The 12,678-nt window shown below is 29.6% G+C and overlaps 1 pseudogene; it reads left to right on the top strand.

Annotated features, from left to right (window-relative positions):
* Window positions 1-2,706: 2,706 nt before the first annotated feature.
* On the top strand, window positions 2,707-12,642 carry LOC108472080 (beta-galactosidase 15-like; annotated as a pseudogene).
* Window positions 12,643-12,678: the final 36 nt, after the last annotated feature.

Here is a 12,678-nt window from a genome sequence, read left to right as displayed (position 1 = left end):
CATGGCACCTGCAACTATTAAAACGAAAAGACAGAAAGTAGAAAGAGATTTTTGTACAATGGCTATAAAAGCCGATTTAAAACTTTGTAAAAGGGGTCGGTTGTTTTTATCAATACAAAGCAGTAAATTTCTAGAGTATAAAAACAGTCTTCAAAATATCAAAAACCAGATTCAAGCACATAAACAAGGCAACAAATAGCAAACACGAAAGGTTGTTGATTTGTTTTATTCCTTTCTTTGAAACTACGCATATATTCATACATATTTCATTTTTATTTGTGTTCTATGTATATATATAAGATATATTAATAAGTTTTTTTTAAAAAAGAAAAAAGCAAAAAAACTAAAATTTTTACCTTTTTCGAAAATCCGGCCACCGTGTACGGTGGTCGGCGGCGGTGGCGCATGGCGGAGGTACGGCGCTGGAGTCTCACCGGAAATCCCCAGGCTGAGAGAGAGAGAGAGCTTTTTTGAAGAGAAAGAAAGAAAAAATGAATTTTTTTACAAATTTTTTTGCTTTTATAACAATATGAAATGACGCCGTTTTGCATTAAAGACCCAGGGCATAAAATGACGTCGTTTTGTCCTGGGTCGGACTGACCCGACCCATACCGGCTTAGAATCCGCGTGTTTTTGACGGAAGGGCTAATTGCACTTTTAGCCCTTCCGCTTTTTTATAGCTTTGTAATTCAATTTTTTGTATTTTTAATTTTGCCCAGAAATTTTATTTTTGTTTCATTTTGGTCCCTCTGCTGCTGTGAGTTTTAGGCCTAATGGTTTATTGCCCGATCTAGTCCCTCTTATTTGTTTGCGCATGCAATTTAGTCCTTTCCCCTTTATTTCCTTTTAAATTTTCCCCAAAACTTTGTCATTAGTTCAATTTTAGTCCTTTCTTATTTATTTTTGTTTCTTTATTAAATATTATTATTATTTCTAATATTATTAATATTATCAATATTATTTTTTATATATATTAGTGTATGTTTTCATTATACATGCATACGTATATCTATTTATATATGGTATTATTTTTAGTTATTTTAATTTCATATTGTTATTATTAGTATTATAATATTATATTTATTTTTAATATTGGTATATATTTTATTATATATGTATATATATACTTTTTATATAGTATTATCATTTCTATTATTATATTTATTATTATGTTTATTATTTTCACTATTATTATTTTTATCATTATTATACGTATACATATAGATGTTTTTAAATACTTATTATGAATATATTATTTTCTTATTATATTATTACGTATATTTCTTTTTAATATTATCTTTTATATATTATGCATATATATATTTTTAATATCCTATTATTCATATATTTTATTATGTATATATTTTAATAACTACATTATGTATGTATTTGTAACACTATATTATGTACATACTTTTAATATTATTATGTATTTATTTTAATATATATGTACATATTTATGTAGTATTATTAATACATATATTTTAATATTTCTAATATATATTGTATATGTTTATTTTATATATATTATGTATATATTTAAAATTATTATGTATACACTTTTCATTCCTATTATTACATATTTACTTTATATATATATATATATATATATATATATATATATGGCACTATTAGTATTTTTAGTATTATGTTTACCTTACTTCACCTATTGTTATTATATGTTTATGTATATGTTCGTCTCTATTTCAGTATTTAATATTATTGTTATCATGTTTAATATCGCATATATTGTTATTGTTTTTAATATTATTGTCATATTTATTATTTGCTTCAATGTATTTCTAACTCTTTTATTTTTGTTTTCTACCATTTTATATCATTTTGCTGTTCACTACTTTAAAGATTTTTATTCATGTTTTTTATTAATTTCAATAAATAAGGCAATGAACCGATTTAACATTAAGTCATCGATTTCATCGCTATGTTGGGTGAAATTCGTCGGCTCATGTTAAAAAACGGAACACCCTTCTAAAAAATCGAAAACTAAAAATTCTCATTTTTCAATCGGATCACGATTAAATGTCAAATTGAATTCGTATTTTTGAAAATCAAGACGACACGTGTTTAATAAAGATAAAAATTTTGGGCATCGCGAGGGTGCTAATACCTTCCTTGCACGTAACCGACTCCCGAACCCAACTTTACTTTGGTTTTTTGACGTAGACTTAATCTTGGCCTTCTTTTTGTTTTAAAAAATAAATTTTCTTTTAAAAGAAGAGGATTTATTAGGTGTCCGATCACACCTAGTAAAAAAGATCGGCGGCGACTCCCTTTTTAATAAAACCGAAAGTCGAATTTCAAATTTTCAAATAACCGCCTCAATTAGTGACCAAAGCAAAAATTTTTACGTCGCTACAATAATCATCTTTTATCTTTGTCATCAAACTATTTTCGCTAAATAAAACGCCATGGGAGCCTGTACTCTGTTTTGGTGTTGCTTAAATAGTATTTAAATAGCTTCATTTTGTAGTTTATATAGGTCCTTAATAGTTAATACTACTTAAATGGCTTCAATTCATGCTAACAGAAGATCCCAAATTGACAAAACCATATCATAAATCATTCTACTCTGCAATAATCCAAGGGATGACTTCTCTGGAACCCCAGTCCTTGAGAAAACTATTTTGAGACCACGGTGTGATTAAAGCTTACTTGAGGGAACATTGGTATGGAAATTGGCTATGTATGGATCAAGTGATTGATGTAAAAAGGCGAATGTGGGAGGTGGACAGCAAAGGGAAATTTACTGAAAAGAAAGTTGTGTTTTCTCTTGATTCTGAAGGTTCATTAGTGCATCAAAGGTGCAATTCTTCCTATTTCTGCCATTCCAGAATGGTATGCCTCCAAAATATTTTTTAAGGGATGGAGGTATTCTAACAATTAATGGTTCCATCAATTGTTGTTGGTGCAATGAAGTTGAATAGAACTGCGATCATATTTTTCTTTCTTACTTCCTTTCTTGGAAAGCTTGGGGAGTGTTGTTTCAATGGTGGGGTGTTATGTGTGCGATTCCTTGAGATGTTGTGTATGAATGTTGCTGCGTGTTTGGAATGTTAAGAGGAAGTGGCTTGTTGCTATGGCGCTATGTTATGGTCATTGTGGGTAGCTAGGAATGAATGAGTTTGCTAACAACTTTAAATGCAATCTCTTTTTCGGATTAGAGCCATTGTTGGTGTTACACAGTGAAGTACTTCATCCTGTTTTCTCTAACAGGTGTTAGCAAGATTGATCTACTAACAATGCTTTGGGAAGGCAACTACTATGATTCGCGAAAAGCAAGTCTTATGTGTTGATGAAAGAAATCTTAATTTAATATAACTAGAACTCTACAAGTTTTAATAATACGAAAATTATAGATAATTAATTATAATTATAAAAAATTATTTAATTAATGCTGTTACATAGAACTAAAACTCAACTTTCAACACAATTTGCTGATTTAATCTCATATCACTGATTATATAAATCTATTTAAAACAACAAATAAATCAAAGTAAATATCTTTTGAAAATCAAGTATTTGATATGAATTCAATCACTACTCTTATAAATACGTTATCATACTCTACTGTTTTTCACTCAACACTTCTTTTGAGCTTTACTAGATAGAAAAAAAAATGAATATATTCAATATTTTATTTTCTTCTCTTATTTTTCTTTCATCCTATTTCATTTGAATGCACTTAATGTCACTTATGATTCAAGATCCATTATAATTGATGGAAATCATAGAATTATTCTTTCGGGTTCCATTCATTATCCGAGAAGTACTGCTCAGGTAATAATTACAATTGAGTTATTCGAGATATTTTTTATAATTTGATTTTGAATGATTAATTGATTATTTTTTAAAATTTTATATTAGATGTGGTTGGATCTTATAAGAAAAGCCAAAGAAGGTGGATTGGATGCAGTTGAAACATATGTGTTTTGGAATGCACATGAACCAGTTCGTCGTCAATATGATTTTAGTGGAAATCTTGATCTTATTCGATTTCTTAAAACGATTCAAGATCAAGGTTTATATGCAATTCTTCGAATTGGTCCTTATACTTGTGCCAAGTGGAATTATGGGTAAGTTAATTTATTTTAAAACTTTAACTAATTATGTTATTTCATAAATTATTTAGCTATTTTTTTTAGTATTAATAGTTTTATTTTTTTTATTAGAGGCTTTCCTGTATGGTTGCATAAGAGTTTCTCTCCGTACTAAGAACGATGTCTTTATGGTAATTCTTTTAATTTTAGAAATTTAAAAAAAAATCAATTCAATTTTTTATTTTTATATATAAATAATGTGTTTAACTTTTCTTTATTTTTAGAATGAAATGAAAAACTTTACAACTTTGATAGTTGATTCGGTGAAAAAGAGAAACTATTTGCATCCCAAGGAGGAAACATCATTCTTGCTTAGGTATATATGATAAAATTTTATGTTTTATTAATTTTAATTTTATTATATATTTAAATAATATCAAAATAAAATGTATATATATAGGTTGAGAATGAATATGGGAATGTTATGGAACCATATGGAGATGATGGGAAATCATATATTAACTGGTGTGCCCAAATGGCTGATTCTCTTAATATTGGCGTCCCGTGGATCATGTGTCAACAAGTTGTTCCCCCAAAGCCTATGGTATTGTATTTAATTTATTTTTTTACTATATTATTTTATTTAGAAATACATATTTTTTGTGATAATTGAAATTTGATTTTGATTTGTTTAATTATAATTGTAGTTGGAGACATGCAATGGTTGGTATTGTGATGAATACAAACCAAAAGACCCTAATACCCCTAAAATGTGGACTGAAAATTGGACTGGATGGTGAGTTTTTCTTTTTCTTCTTAGAGTTATTCTTAATTTAATTTAAATTATAAAGTTTATATTAAATTTATTTTAATTAATTTTAGGTTTAAGAGTTGGGGTGGTGCAGACCCTCTTAGAACAATGAGAAGATCTTTCTTACTCTGTTGCTCGATTTTTCCAAAAGGGTGGTACACTACAAAATTATTACATGGTCAGTGATTTTTTGAAATTAAATTCTTAATAATTTAATTTTATTAATTAACCCTATTTTTCCTAATTTTTTAGTATCATGGTGGTACCAATTTTGGTAGAACTTCGGTGGCCCATATATTACCACTACATATGACTATAATGCACCTCTTGATGAATATGGTAATTTTATGCCTTTGAGTATATATATATATATATATATATATATATATATATATATATATATATATATATATTTATAAATTATAATTATTTTAATTAGTTATTAATTTTTATTAGGAAATTTAAACCAATCAAAATGGGGACATTTGAAGCAGCTTCATGATGTTCTACATTTCATTGAGTATACTCTTACAAATCGGGATGTTAAAAATGAAAAGCTCAACAATTTAGTCATGGTAGTAAAAATAATTTATATATGAATTTATTTGAAAAAAAATTATAAATATTAATCATTTATTCTAATTATTGTTCTTAATTATATGTATGATTTTAGGCTACTATTTATCAAACAAAGGAGAAATCAAGTTGCTTTTTGAGCAATACAAATACCAAAATAGATGCAAATGTAAACTTTGGAGGCATTAGTTACTTTGTTCCAGCATGGTCTATTAGTATCCTTCCAGATTGTAGGGAGGAAGCATATAATACCGCTAAGGTAAACCCTATTTTTGTGTTTCGGGTTATTATAATTGCAATAATTATGATATGAATGGAAATGGATTTGTGTTTTTTTTTTTGAAAAAATAAATTAGGTTTCTACTCAAACTTCATTGATGGTTAAGAAATTGAACAAAGCTGAAGATGAACCAAGTTCTTTGAAATGGACGTGGCGACCCGAGTTGATCGAATCGGCTTCTGTCCAAGGAAGGAGAGATGTTTCTCTTAACAAGATTGTTGATCAAAAGGATATGGCAAATGATGTTAGTGATTATTTGTGGTATATGACAAGGTGAATTTTTTAACTCACACTATATTTTATTCATTTAATATAAATTATATATGTTTTGATTAATCAATTAAATTGTTTTTTTGGACAGTATTGATGTTGCAAAAGATGATCCCATGTTGAATGGAACAGTGACACTTCGTGTCAATGATACTGGTCATGTACTTCATGCTTTTTTCAATGGAGAATATATTGGTAATTATGAACTACATTTTATATATATTATATTAAATTCAAAAATTATTTATTTAAATTTAGATGTATTTGTTTTTGTAGGTTCTCAATGGTCAAAATATGGTGACAACAATGTGACATATGTTTTTGAGAAGAACATCAAACTATCCCCCGGAAAAAACTTGATATCATTACTGAGGGTTTCTTTGGTTCACCGTTTAAAGCCAGTGAGGTGCAGTTGGACTACCAACCTCACTGGGAAGCTATTTAGTTGAGTGTTTCAGTGCAACCAAAATCAATTCTCACCACACTGTTATCCAAAAATCAACTGGAGCTTTCAGCAGCAGTAAGCTCACTGGTTGAACTTCCATTTATTATTTTACCATTTTATCCTTAAAGTTTCTTTATCAATCTGTTTTTTTTTTCAAATTTGGCAGCCAAATTCTGCTGATAACGGAGAAAGAAATACCTCTGCTGCAAGCTGTGTCAACTCCTCCTCAATCGAAGACTGATAAGCCTGTGATTGTAAGTGTTAAGCTCAAATTTATCCTTTTGGAGTCTTCTTGATGCTTTCTGTGTGCCATTTCTTTTCATTTCTGTGTGTATTTGTGCATTTTTCTCTCCCACGCCCTGTCACTATCCCCAAACCTCCCTTGTCTCCTAATCTGTTTCCCCCCTATGGCTTATGCCTTTAATAAAAATCCCTCATTTTTTCCATTCTTAAGATAGACTTCATTCATTGACCCAACTTTATCATCATTCTTTGGCCATGGCATCGGTTAGTTCTTGTTTTCTTTTCCTTTCTTTTTTTAATTGATTTCTCCATTTGCAATATGATTTTTGTTCATAGTTTTTTTTCTGCTATTTCTTTTGTTTCAAACTTTGGGTTTCTTCATTTCTTTGTTGATCCAGCAATTGGTGTAACTTTCTGCTTATTTGAGGTTAATTGGATCCTTGGGAAGTACTTGAGTCTTTGAATTTTTCTTCTGAATGTGTGTGCTTATAGTAAGCAATAGATTATATATCTTAATTTTTTTTTTGTTTAAGGGACTGAATTTTACCAATTTCTTGTTTAGTTTGGATAATGCAAATAAACTGAAGAAATTCACACCTTACTCTTTCCTGATGATGTGGAAAATCCCTTTATTGCATTAATTTTATACATTAGCAGATGTAGTTCTTGTTATGTATTTCTAAAAAACAATGTTGGAAGTGTATCTACCTTTGGTTCATTTTGACCTTGTGGATTGTTGCATTCAATAAGCCATTTTTACTGAAACACGGTCCTAGGAACTTGAATCTCTTTATACGTAACTTAACTGATGATAAATCTGATCTTTTTAAACATTGGTTTCATATGACAAAGAGTATTGCTCTGTAATATGATTGGTTTGTCTTGCACTTTTGTCATTCTATTTTCTGGATTTTATGATTCAGTTTATGTTCCTTTGTTCACCTCTTGCAAATTCCAGTACTCAAAAGATGGAAATGTCACTGCATTGATATGGGGAGCATCACCACAATCACGATCTGATCGGCAGAAGGACTGAGTTGAGACAAATCCTGAACAGTTGGCAGCTGCATCAGGTCAAGCTGATATATCTTTAAAACTTTGTGCATTTTTTCTTTGTTGTTAATGAATTGACATTTGATTTTGTGTTCATTACAGTATAAAAGAAAATTAGTTCTTTGGTCACTAGTGTTGGCCTTTCCAGTGATTCCTAGTGATGATTTAAATCTTGTAAATCATGTATAAAAGAAAATTAGTTCTCTGGTCACTAGTGTTGGCCTTTCCAGTGATTTCTAGTGATGATTTAAATCTTGTAAATCATGGTAAGTGTCTAGAAGAGACTAGTTTTTTGTGTTCGTTAGCAATTGCCTTATTATCTAAAGCTTTAGTTTTTATAAATGTGCTTGCACTGTGTTTAATTTGAAATGATAATTTTTTCTGCTTAGCTGCTTTCACCAAAAGCCATTTTTAGAGCTAACTTGAATTTGTTAATTTCTGCAACTTACACCAAATGTCATCGGCATAAAAACGTAGAGCTAGTATAACTTTTACTAGAAATATCTTTCGTGTGTTCTGATTTAGTGACATGTTCAAGATTCTTAGCTTTGTTGTGAAATTAACTTCAAGATACAGAATGACTGCATCGAGGCAGAACAACACGAGTTATTGGGTGGTACCATTCACATCCCCAAATTACTGTTATTCCTTCTCATGTTGATAAGTTTTGAACATTAGTTTTGTTTTTGCGTTAACTTTCTCACTGAGGTGGCCAAAGTTAATTTCGCAATTACTATGCTCTTGTTCCAGGTACTTCTAGCATTTTATTAACCTTCAACTTTCGAATAGGAGGTGTTTTTTCACCCATATAGGTAAAATGGGGTTTAAGAACTCCACAAACAGGTTCATATGCCTGTCAAGTGTTCATTTAGCTATAAATAAGTCAACATTGAAGGATTGAGTCAGCATATATAGTTTGTTAGACATATCACATTCAGCATGCAGATAAACCCTCTTGTGAAATTTTGAACTCTTTTACTAAGTATTGCTGCCATTTATTCTTTGTTTTTTCTGCTTTAATTATCATAAAGTTTGTGAGGCTTAGACCATTTTCTCCTATTGAATCCCTATTCTTCACTAAATCAAGTTTGGTGTCTAGTGCATGACTCTTTTGTCCTTTTGGAGTTGTATTCTCAATTGAGTTTTGGTTTTACCTGTTGAATTTAAGGTTGATTTAGATTTGTTTTCTATACTAGGTTAGATAAGTCAAAGTAAACAGAAGGGGTCTGAAAGAGGGACGGGATTACAAAATTCGTCAACTATTTCTGTAAGCTCACAAATTCTCCTTGTATAAGACAATAGAAATTATATTTAGTGGGGACACTCCTAACATGCTCGTTTCTAAGCATTATCAGATAATTTAGAGGTGTCAAGGACATAGAGATCTGCTGCATTAGTTGTGGAAATTAGAGGGATTGCTAAGTTCAGATTCTTTTTATTATATCGTTTGTTAGATGTAACTGTTGTTCTTATTTAACTCTTTCTCTCTTTAAAGGCTCAACATAAGAAAGTTGGTGAGAAATCTCTTCTTTCAATTTCTTCATTAGTGCAGGTAAGAAATTTACTTCCACAACTCTATGATTCTGATTCCAATTGTATCATTAGTTTTTGTATCACTAATTTCACTATTGATTCTCAGTAATATTAATAATCTTGATGGTTTTATGTTGTATCTCATTAAGCTTCTGATAAAGAAGGAAACTACTCCAAGCTTGAGTTAAATATGTGTTGCAACAAGTGATTAGAACTTGTAGGCTACGCTGAAGACCAACGATTGGGTTTATTAGTGGTTTAATGTTAATCTTTTAGGTTTCTTCTAATGAAATGGGATCACTTTGTATTGAGTGTTAAATTGTGTGACTGATTAAGAAACTGACTTAACCATACATGCTTTCTGGTAATACCAACATGGTTATTCATTGTGATCCTAGTTGATGCTTTTTAGATATTTTGGGTAAAAAATGTAGGGAAGTTAGAAGAATTCCAGTTGCCATGCTGAAAGTAGAGATGCAGCAGGTTGGTGAAATGTTTTTAATTTCACATAGATTTGGCTTCTTTATACGTTTTCTTGATCTTTTGCAGTAAATTTTGTGGGACACAGCACTATGCAGTGTTCAACTTTGATGAGACTAATGTTAGATGAGCCATCAATTTTGTTTTATCTTTCCATAGTGAAGTTATGTTCCTAGCCTTCTTTTATTTTTGAGTGGCTGTATTTTTTATGCTTCACTTGTGCGTCTACTGGTGTGTGTGTCTGTGTTATAGCTGAACCATAAAAAAGTTGTTCCTTTAATTTTCTTAATAGTTTATATAATTTGAACTCTATTCATATTATGGGTTTTCTGGCAAAATGCTTCCAATTATGCATCCTTTTGGTTGACAAAATGTGTTTGGGTTGCATTCTATAAACTAAATATCTGTACTACTATTATCGTGGTATATCTCCACTGAGATTATTATTGAGCATGCTAGGTTGTTTGCATTCCTATTGTTTTCATACCTTTAGGTATATCACTACCTTGTAGGTATATCATTAATATCATGCTCGAATAATTCAACGGCACTTAGCCGCTAGATTTAACTCTGAATTCATTTCAACGGCAACTAGCTTTGCTAGGCTCTTAGCCTGAATATCACACATAGTAATTTCATTCACTTTATAGCATTGACTAATATCCAATTTCATAATGCATTCGGTCATTACATGATACAATATATTTAAGTTACCATTCACTTATATTAATTCATAGCACATTCGGCTATCACACTTAGCCATAATTACTAGATTCATACTCATATCATTTACCCTTGCTTCTCCGAAATACAATTGTCATTTATCATTCTCTATAAACTCTTAACATATAATTCATTGCCATCCACAATTCAATTAAACATGTTAGCCTTTTCGGTTCATAACGTAATAAATTTAAATATGATTGGTAATCGTAATGCTTGAGTTACTTTTCTGTTGTAGGTACATCATTTTGAGCTGCAATTTTGATAGAGGTAAATCGAGTTCTTTTAACAGTGAAAGTGACCTTGAAAGTGCAATGTTAAGGGAAACCATTGCAAATAGTATAATGAATCAATATTTGTAAAAACAAATTTGTATCAAAACCTAATTTCTAGTAATAATGAAACTTGTTATGTCTTATGTTAATATATATATATTTTTATTGAAAATCATTTGTTTAGATACTTCAAAATTTGATCCAAGTATAATGTTACTATTTGTGAAAATAATATTTATCATTGTTATAAAAGAATATTTAACTATAAAAATTAAAATTAAAAATTATTATCATTTTATCTAATAAATAATTTAAATTGATTATATAATTCATTAAAATATTTATAATAAAATATTAAAAGATACATTTTAATATTTTATTAAATAAATTTATAAATTCACATATTTTAATAATTTTATATAAGTAAAATAATTTAAAAACTTCTATTATATATCAATTCTAATATGATGTCCTTAATAGTCATTTTTCATTTTCACCTCACCGCTATAGCTGCGTTTGAATCCAAACACACACTCCACCGCTGTTTCTAATCTCACCGCTACAGTATCCAATCTCACCGCTACAGTAACTAATCTCACCGCCACCGCTGTTTTTAACCTCACCGGAGGTAAACACACCGCCCATCCAAATTAAGCCTTAGTGTCACCGTTGGATTCAAGGTATATGCATATATACATATATATATATATATATATATATATATATATATATATATACACACATACAACAAATAAAAGAACCCTAGAATTTTAATATATAACTTGAATCAAAATAATGCAGAACTATGGTCCAATGTTTGATCTGGTTGGAGCTGGAATTACATCACCAATTGAGCTGGTTTTGAGCAAAAATATCATCAAGGATTTGTCTTCAAATAAATGGACATATAAAGTTGGTTTGAATGAGATTTCGAACAAGTTTTTCGACACAAATTGTGCTTCAAAATCATCATCCAAATGGGTTTCAGACCCTATTCCAGTTGACAGGAACTTCACTTGGTACAAGGTAATTAAAACCAATGCATTTACCTATACATATAAATATTACATATAATATTTGATTTTATTAATATTTATGTTTGATTTTTTTGAAATGGCAGACAACATTCAAAGCTCCATTAGGGAATAAACCAGTTGTTGTGGATTTATTAGGTTTAGGAAAGGGCATGGCTTGGGTGAATGGTCATAGTCTTGGTAGATATTGGCCATCTTATATAGCTAATAAGAAGCTTTGTAAGACAGAGACTTGTGATTATCGTGGTAGATACAGTGATAGTAAATGTGTCTCTAAGTGCGGTGAACCTACCCAAAGATGGTAACCCTAAGTTTTTTGCAAATATAAATATACATTTTATATTATTTGTATTTTTTTTAGTATTCTAATTTTTTTTTTGTTTTATAGGTATCATGTTCCTCGATCATTTCTTAAAGACGGTGAAAACACTTTAGTATTGTTTGAGGAATTTGGTGGTAATCCTTCTGCTGTACAATTCCAAACCGTTGAAATCGGATCGATTTGCATAAATACTCACGAAGGAAAAGAAGTAAAATTATCATGCCAAGATCGACCAATTTCAAAGATTAAGTTTGCTAGTTTTGGTAGTCCACAAGGTGTGTGCGGATCATTTGACAAAAGTGAATATGACTCTGAAGTAGATGTTTTATCAATTCTTGAAAAGGTAAGTTATTTTATTCTTATTTTTTAATAACTTGAAATATTTTTTTTTCCTATGATATATATTTTAAGAATTTTAACAGGAATGTGTGGGTAAAGAATCGTGCTCCTTCAAAATTACCGAAGACAAATTTGGAAAACCTTCTTGTGAAATAAAAAAATTAGCCGTGGAAGCGGTTTGCAAAGATATTACTTTTTAGTTTTATTTTTTTAATTATTTAGTTGTTTTATTTTTT

Source organism: Gossypium arboreum, chromosome 11, assembly GCF_025698485.1.
Source record: "Gossypium arboreum isolate Shixiya-1 chromosome 11, ASM2569848v2, whole genome shotgun sequence".
NCBI classification, from domain to species: Eukaryota; Viridiplantae; Streptophyta; class Magnoliopsida; order Malvales; family Malvaceae; genus Gossypium; species Gossypium arboreum.
The sequence above is the reverse complement of the archived record's forward strand: the minus strand, read 5'-3'. Positions and strand labels throughout refer to the sequence as shown.